Raw genomic sequence first — 9275 nt, 5'->3', positions numbered from 1 at the left:
TCCTCAACAAAGCATCCATGGGGATTAAATCTGACCTGCAAGCCTTGCTCAACCATTTGACCAACAGAAACCAGATTCTAGGTGATATTCGGGACATGAAATACATCGGACATGTATTTCTTTTTCCCATCCTGCATAGACAAGGGAATTTTTCCAATCTGCACAATAGGATGTGTAGTATCATCACCAGTCTCCACAAATCCTGGTTTTTCCATTTTCCTTGCATCCTCCATCCATTCTGCATGACCTGTCATGTGGTTTGATGCACCTGAGTCAACATACCACACATCGTTGATTTCTTCTGCACTTGTCACAGAATTGTTCATGTGCTGCACCATAAACAAATGCTCATTTCTGTCATCACCCTGTCTACTAGAAGATGCATAATTCCCTTGTTGCAATTTCCCATTCATGATGTCATTTTGCTTTTTATAGGAGTTTTTAGCCATATGACCCATTTTACCACAGTAGTAGCATTCAACATTGCTGTTTGCATTTTGGCCTCTTTGTCATCTACCACAGCCTCTTTGGCTCCCCCTGCCTCTAGAGTTACCACGTCCTCCTCCATAGGACTGGTTTTCTTGAGTTTGCTGCATATTCTGATTTCTACCACGGCCTCCAAATCAGCCTCCTCTACCTCTGCCTCTACCTCTTCCAGCATTTGAATAGAAGACAACTTCTTTTGAAGTTCCTCCTGAAGAAGATGCACCACCATTTCTCTGCTCCTCAGAAATTAGAAGAGCAATCAACTCCTCAAAATCAGGAAATCTTTCACGAACTGAAATGGATGTCCGAAACTGTGCATAATCCTTTCCTAGACCATTCAAGGTCACAGAAACTAAATCATCATCTTCCACTGGCGACCCAATGGAAGCAAGTGCATCTGCAATCTTCTTCACTTTCATGTGGTAGTCATTGATGCTCATATTTTCTCTTTGCATATTATGCAACTCTTGCTTGAGCTACATTTTCCTGGCTTGCGTATTTGTGCTATACATTTTTGACAAAGTATCCCATGCCTCCTTTGGCGTACTTGCATCCTGAATATGCACAATCATAGAGTCTGAAATACTGATAGATAGCCAGTACATAACTTTCCTGGCTCTCTCATGCCATGCTTTAAATGCCTGCATTTGCTATTGATTGGGAACATCAGGAAGAACTGGTTCTTCTTCATTTCCTGCAACAAATTCCCAATATCCTTTTCCCATAAGGAAATTCGTCTAGAACAATGTAAAAAATTCTGTCACTGCAAAGAACACAACTTCAGCCTCACAAGGGCTAATCTGCAAAACTGACGAAAGTGGTATTTGACCACACAGTCACTTCCTAGTGACGATTTTGCATCAACAAGCAACAGGGATGATTCTGTAACTCCCAATATCTCTACGCACAGGTATACGATGCAATTTCTACAGTAACTTTTCACCGACCTGTAGAATAGTGGTTGCACAGCATAAAACTGGGCCTTTTCCTGAGTGCGTGCAGAAAACTTCCGCCTTCAAAACAGGCCCCGAAATTGCCTCTAATAAAAAAACAGGGTCGCCGAGGGCTAAAGCCTTCTCCCGCAGCATATACTGCCCTCTTGCTTCACCGCGAAGGGCGTCTCAACCTGAGACAATGCACTCTTGCAATTTCTGGCTGTGCTGCTCTGCAGAGATCTGCTCCCAAAATAGAAAATGAAAGCAACACTGCTCCTCTTACCAAAACACCGCGAGCTTGGCTTGCTTTCTTGAGCTCCTTACTACGAACAAGGCTCTGATACCATGTCAAGATTGTGGGAGAGAAGGAAGGAGTCTCACTTATAGCTTTCTTGCTTGCACAATGGGGGAATACGCACAAGGGTGGAGGCTGAAAACAGTTTTCCTCTTCTTAGTTGTGTAAGCCAAAAGAACTCTCGTACATAGAAATAGAAGAACCCTATATATGGGTCTCAAACCAAACTCAACTAACTAAGGTGGCATACTAACTGAGCCACGAACTAGAGTAGATAAGGATAGATGTCATCTAGATATTATTCATGGGTGGTGTACCAACCGCATCTACAACTGACAAGTCGGTGACATAAATGCACAACGGTCACCCTGGCATATCACGAGTGGAGCTCGATATCTCAACGCCTCCCTCCCTCGAGAGCATAGGACCCCCACCCGCAGGTGATTTTTCCCACACTCCATAGAGTGTTAAGAAGCATTGGGTTGGGGATCCAACGTCCTGAACCACCATAATCCACAATTCGTCCGCCTGTGCAAGCACGAAATCATAAGAGCCATAATTCATCATTCACAAATCCAAAAGTAGTCATAACCATAAGATATTTTTAACACAAATGTTAATGTATGTGATGCATGGAATCTATCCCCTCCATCAATTCTCGTGTTCCTTCCTAAAAAGCAATTGATAATACTTGCATGCTTCTTTTGCAACTTTAGGTATATTCTAGCTTATCGTAATCTATGTAATGAACTAGCTTATCCCTCATTAGGAATTTGTAGAGTTAATAACTTAAAAATTAATCATTTTCTTATGTATTAAACTTGATTATCTCCATTCGGTCATCCATCGTGATTATGATTTATGGCCGCAACCTCGATTTGTTGTGGGATGGCTGGTTCTTTGATTTGAATGGGTTCGGGGTTAACTTCCGCTTGCATTTCAACATCATGTTGTTGAATTTCCTCAACACAGTAGTGGCCATTTCCTTGTGTAGGGGAGCTTGCTCAGCACCTCTATAAAATATTACACGGCGTAGCGAACAGAATCTGAGAAAGAGATAGAGAGTACACAACAGATAAGAGGGGAATCAGTAAATTCTTTAACTCCAAACAACTAATACAAAGATGGCTCTGTCCACCCGTGCACTTCCACTGTGTGAAGCTTAGATGGTGATCTAGACAGAAGATAGGTGAAGAGCTTAAGGCTAGCTGGAACAACAACTCTGACTGGGTGAAAGATGAGTGATTGATGGCTGTGAAGGGGTTTAGCTTTAATAGCCTGCGAAGGCCGTGAGGTTGGCCTGACCGACCTACCATATAAGCCTCCACTAGTCGGCCAGGGAATATTCCAAGGAATATTCCCTTTACCATCGGGCTGGGGGCCCTGCCCCTGGACCCCCACCAGGGGGGCCGCTAGCCCCCTTGGGACCCTCCAGCCAGGGGCCGCTTCCGCGGCCCCCGAACTCCACAATAGGGGCCCCTTTTAACTCCATTACTCCACAACTCGATGCAATGCACCTCGAGTTGCTACCAGCTTAACCACTCCATCTAACCCAAAGATTAGACCCACAACAGTCATCTTTTTTGCCATCCGGTCACATAGACCTCATCTGATATACAAGTCAGGACTCAGCCAATGTTCGGGCTCACATTTGGCTTCTCCTCATAATGGGGGCCTTACAACTTTGAGCACCATGAATCATTGGTAGCACCTAATGAGGGTGGGGCATTGATCATATCTAACACCCCCCCTCAATGTCCACCCATAGGTGAACTATCTCCTCGGCCCATTGTCGAGTCTTTGAAGATGAACTTGAAGTAGATCCTTCGTAAGTGCTTTGGTGAAGATATTCACTCCATTCTCCTCTATTGGACAATAGACCAGTTCCACTATCCCATCCTCCATCAAATCACGCACATAGTGATAGTGGATCTCTATATGTTTGGTGCGTGCATGAAACACTGGATTTTTGGCAATGGCGATGCAACTCTGATTGTCACATCTTAGCATAGTTGGTTCTTCATCCTGCACTCCCATATGCCATAGAATCCTTCTCAACCATACTGCTTCACATGCAGCAAAACAAGCTGCCTTGTACTCTGCTTTGGTAGAAGACAATGCCACTGTTGGCTACTTCTTACTAATCCAAGAGAAAATTCCTGAACCCAAAGAGAAACAATAACCAGAAACTGACTTCCTAGAATCACTGTCTCCTGCCCAATCTGAGTCACAATTCCCCACAAGAGAATTTCTGAAACTGTATGTGATACCATAGTCAAGAGTTTTCTTCAATTATCTGAGCACCCGCATCCCAGCCTTCCAATGACTCTCATGAGGTTTGTTTGAGAACTTGCTCAAAACACCAACAGCAAAACTAATATCTGGTCTAGTGTTACACAAGTAGATCAGCCAACCTCCTATACCTCCCAATGTCTGCTAGTGTTGATGTATCCTCGATGGATAACTTTACATTCACCTCCATAGGTGTAGCTATCTCCTTGCATTCGGTCATGCCAAATGCCTTCAAGATCTCCCATGCATACTTCTTTTGAGAGATGAAGATCTTTCCTGGCTCTTGCCAGACTTCAATCCCCAAACAATAGTGCAGCAAGCCCAAGTCTGTCATTTCAAACTCAAAACTCAAAGCCTTTTGAGTTTGGTTGATCATATCTTCATAGTCACCTGTAATAAGAAGGTCGTCCACATATAGGACAATCACTACAGACTTTTTACCATCCCTATAAACATACAAGTTAGCATCTGAGGCACATCTTTTGAAGTTTAGGTTTAAAAAGAACTTATCTATTCGCTGGTACCATGCTCTGGGGGCTTGTTTCAGCCCATATAATGCCTTCTTCAGCTTACACACTTTGTTCTCAGAATGGGGGGCCTCAAACCCTGGTGGCTGAGCCACGTACACCTCCTCCTTGAGGTCACCATTTAAGAACGCTGACTTAACATCCATTTGGTACACTGGCCACTTCTTGTGGGCAGCCACTGCAAGTATCGTGCGAATAGTGGTCATTCTGGCAGTTGGGGCAAATGATTCTTGAAAATCAAACCCTTCAACTTGTGAAATCCTTGGGCAACCAGTCTAGCTTTGTACTTTTCTAAGGTACCATCAGCCTTGTACTTTACCTTCCAGATCCACTTGGTGCCAATAACCTTCCGCTTTGCTGGTCGATCCACTAGCTCCCAAGTGTCATTCTTCATTATGTTGTCATACTCGGCTTGCATAGCAGCCTTCCATGATGGATTTGCAAGTGCTTCTTCTAAGTCAGTTGGCTCCTTTACTTCTCTCATAATCTCAACCATCAAGACCATATTGACTATGTGAGTAGAAGCCCTCCTTTGCTCCTCTATTCTCTGAGACCTCCTTGGTCCGTCTGCCTTCTCCTCAACAGATGCAGGCATAGGATTATTGTGGTCATAGAGCTGCTTCACCCAGCGCGGCAATGGCTTTTCTGGTGGGGTGATGTCAGGTTGGTGAACTTTTTCCTCATCATCTGAAGATGAATCTTCCTCCTCCTTAAGGATAGGGATAGCTCTCGGGACAAGTTCATAGCGGACTACTTCTTTGCTTGATGATAAAGTGGAAGAACTTGCCTTCTCCTCCTCCACTGTATGCGGCTCCTCCTTGAACACCACATCACACGTGATGATCTTCTTTGCCTCTTGGTCATATAATTTGTAAGCCTTCTGCTCATCACTATAACCCAAGAAGATACATTTTCTGCTTTTTGGTTTTAACTTGTTTCTCTTCTCATCTGGAACATGTGCATAACATTCACATCCAAAAATTCTGAAATGTGAGACAGATGGTTTCTTACCAGTGTAAGCCTCATGAGGTGTTTTTCCCTTGAGAGCCTTTGTGTAGCTCCGATTTAGAATGTAGACTGTAGTATTAATAGCTTCAGCCCAAAAATGGTTAGGCAATCCCTTGCCCTTTAGCATGCATCTTCCCATCTCCACAATGGTGCGATTCCTGTGTTCCACAACACCGTTCTGCTAAGGTGTCTGAGGCGTCGTCAATTGATGCTTGATCCCTTTGCTCTTGCAAAAGCCTTGAAACTCCTTTGAGTTGAACTCACCACCACCATCTGTTCTAAATTTCTTCACACTTTTCCCTGTTTCATTCTCAACAAGTTTTAGCCATTCTTTAAACTTACCAAAAGCTTGAGCCTTATCACGAAGGAAGTACACCCACATCTTCCTACTGTAGTCGTTGACAATCAACATAAAATAAGAAGATCCCCCCAAGGCCTGTGTAGGCATCTTACCACACAAGTCAGCATGCACCAACTCTAGAGGAGCGTGTGCTCTATTCTTGCTTTCTTGTGGAAATGCCTTTCTCTATTGCTTGCCCATCATACAAGCTTCACATGGTTCCTTCAATTCAGTTATTGTAGGTAGGTGAGCAACCATACCTTGCTTTTGCATCTCCTTCAACACTGCAAATCCGATGTGTCCAAACCTTTCATGCCAAAGCTTACTTGTGCCCACTCCAGCGGTGGCTGTAAGAGCATTTAGCTCATACAGGTTGTTCCTTCTTTCTCCTTTGCCAACAATTGTGCCAGCACTATCAAGAAATTTTGCACCTGTCTTCTTGAACCTCACTTCATGACCAAGATCAGTTATGGCAGCAACAAAACTAATAAGAGATTTCTCCTGATTTCGGGAACATACAACACATTTGAAAGCTTTTTGACTTCACCATTTGCAGCAACAAAAGAAATAGTACGTGTGCCCGCAGTAGGGCATTTAGCATCATTTCCAACCATCACAGTGATGGATTCTTATAGAGATTGCATAGAGCTGTATAGACCTTTCTTGTTGGTCATGTGACGGGAGGCCCCACTATCCAACACCCATGAGTCAGTGGTAGATTCTTCTTGCACCGAGGAGCACACTTCCTCAATGTTTGCCATGAATAATTCCAGCTCTACTTCAGCCATATTGGCTGTCTCTTTCCCTTTACTTTTAAGGATACCATTCTTTTCATCTGCCTTCTTGACACCACAATCTGCAATTGCATGTCCTTTCTTCTTGCAGTAGAAGCACTCTCCTTGAAACTTCTTCTTGCCGCCCTTCTTCTTTTTGTTACCATCATTTTTGGTGGAGGAACCACCTTTGCCTTTTGCATTGGCAGAGAATGCAGCATCTCCATTGTTGCTTCCTTCTCGGGCTTTCAGCCTCAACTCCTCCTCCATCAATAATGCACAAAACTCCTCAAAAGTCAAAGCTTGAGGTCTCACCTGAGTATTAAGGGCAATTACTAGTCCATCAAACTTTTGTGGACAAATCCGAAGACACCTCCGAGCTAGCTCTTTGCTAGTCTTTTGTATCCCAGCGCCAGCCATCTGGTCGCGCAGATTCTTAATCCGAGTGATGAATGCTTCAACCGTCTCTCCTTCAGCAAACTTCTCTACTGCTAGTTGATTCTCCAAGTTTTGAATCCTTGTTTGGTTTCGTGTTTCGTACTGACTCCTTAGTACATTCCAAGCCTCTGATGCTTTGATTGTATGCTGAATCAAAGTCAAAACACTGTCAGAATAGCTTGTAACTAAGGCACACAATGCATCTGCATTCCTTCGTTTCCAAGCTCGTAGAAGATCTGCATTCGGAGGAATCATCACACAAGGATTTGATGGGTCGGGGGTAGGCTGTGGTTTAGCGTTAGTCCCTAGCACAGTCTCCAGAAGCTCATAAGAATCAAGGATAGTTGTAATTTTGAACTTCCACAAGGTGTAGTTTGTACCATCTAACTTGCTAATCCTCAGTGTTTGAATAGCCGATACAGCAACACCACCTCCTGCACCGCTTCCTGATGCGCCAGAACCGCTTTCGGAAGTCGACATAGTTCCTCTTCACTGTTGAAGCCTTTGCCTCTTGCACACTCTTCGATCTCTAGAGCCCCCTCAGCTTCGATACCATGTAAAATATTACATGGCGTAGCGAACATAATATGAGAAAGAGATAGAGAGTACACAACAGATAAGAGGAGAATCAATAAATTCTTTAACTCTAAACAATTGATACAAAGATGGCTCTGTCCACCCATGCGCTTCCACTGTGTGAAGCTTAGATGGCGATCTAGACAGAAGATAGGTGAAGAGCTTAAGGGTAGCTGGAACAACAACTTTGACTGGGTGAAAGATGAGTGATCGATGGCTGTGAAGGGGTTTAGCTTTTATAGCCTGCGAAGGCCGTGAGGTTGGCCTGACCGACCTACCATATAAGCCTCCACTAGTCGGCCAGGGAATATTCCAGGGAATATTCCCTTTACCATCGGGCCAGTGCCCCCTTTACCTTTTTTGTAGGTTTTTCTTTTAGCTTTCTTTTAGCTTTTTTGATGACATCAAGGAGGGGCTTCATTTTTGTAGCACGAAGATAAAAATTGATGAATATATGGGCAAGGATGCACTACGCGCTGCTCAGCCAGGCAAGTGTCACTCCAAGGCACACGACTAAGGAGGCGACCAAGGCATAGACCTTGGCATCTTGGCCTTGGCATACTTGGCAACGGGCTACAAAGGCTTCATTGGCACTGTTGGCTACATGTGAGAAGCTTCCACTAGCTTGTAGGAAAAACTTCCCGAGAGGTCACCCATCCCGGTAGTGTCGTCACCCAAGTACACTTAATTGCCAAGTGACTATCCACTAGGCTAGTTCTTTTTGTTGTTCTATACTTCAAAAATGTCTTTATAAGCTACTCTTGGAAGGGTTTCCCAAGTCTTTCTTCCATGATTTAACATGTAATACCTCATTAATAATAACAATTATCTTCGTAATTAGAGCTAGTTTCATAATTAGAGCTAGTTTTAAAAATGTGCAACATAAATCACTTTTCTTTGGAATGGATACACACATTAAAATAAACTAAGTAATGGGGACATTACAATTCAATCCCACCAAGATTCCATGCTTAACTAGTAATAGGGCTTTCCAAGAATACCGTTCTAGGTCATATAGAGGTTGGGTAGTTCCTAAGTACATAAGGAATTTTCTAGCTAGAGTCTCCCTAGCACCCTTACCACCTTCTACCTAATGTCCTCCCTATGAAGCAACCTCTCACTATTGGGGCCAATCCGAGCTCTTCAAAGTAGTAGAACCAATCCCCTTGGTATAGGGTTCAACAACTAGCCTTGGGGGAGGTGTAATGCAATCTTTCCTTTTAATATTTTAGGAATACACAACCAAGCAATTTGCCTATCATCATTAGCTAGGAAACATTCATTTTCTATAACATCAACCAAGCAATCACTTGAATGTCGCATAAGAGTTAACCAACTTATCTTAACTAGGAAATTGATCTCTTTTCCAAAACAAGAAGCCTTATCTTAAAAACAAAAATTCAACAAACCAAAACAATGTCCTTTGAATACTTCACAAAAGAAGATGTAATCCACAACCTCTCCACAACATCACAAGATTTTTCTCTAAATGATTCAATATTTTATCATGCATGATCCATGCATAACTTGCTTGGTTCTAACCCCATGAATAACCTTTAATTTCACTGAGTGGTTGTTCCTTCATGCAATAGTCATGAGCAATTT

Source organism: Lygodium microphyllum, unplaced genomic scaffold, assembly GCF_053477565.2.
Source record: "Lygodium microphyllum isolate KBCC unplaced genomic scaffold, Lygodium_microphyllum_v1.1.10 scaffold_126, whole genome shotgun sequence".
Lineage (NCBI taxonomy): Eukaryota > Viridiplantae > Streptophyta > Polypodiopsida > Schizaeales > Lygodiaceae > Lygodium > Lygodium microphyllum.
Note: the sequence above shows the minus strand (reverse complement) of the source record.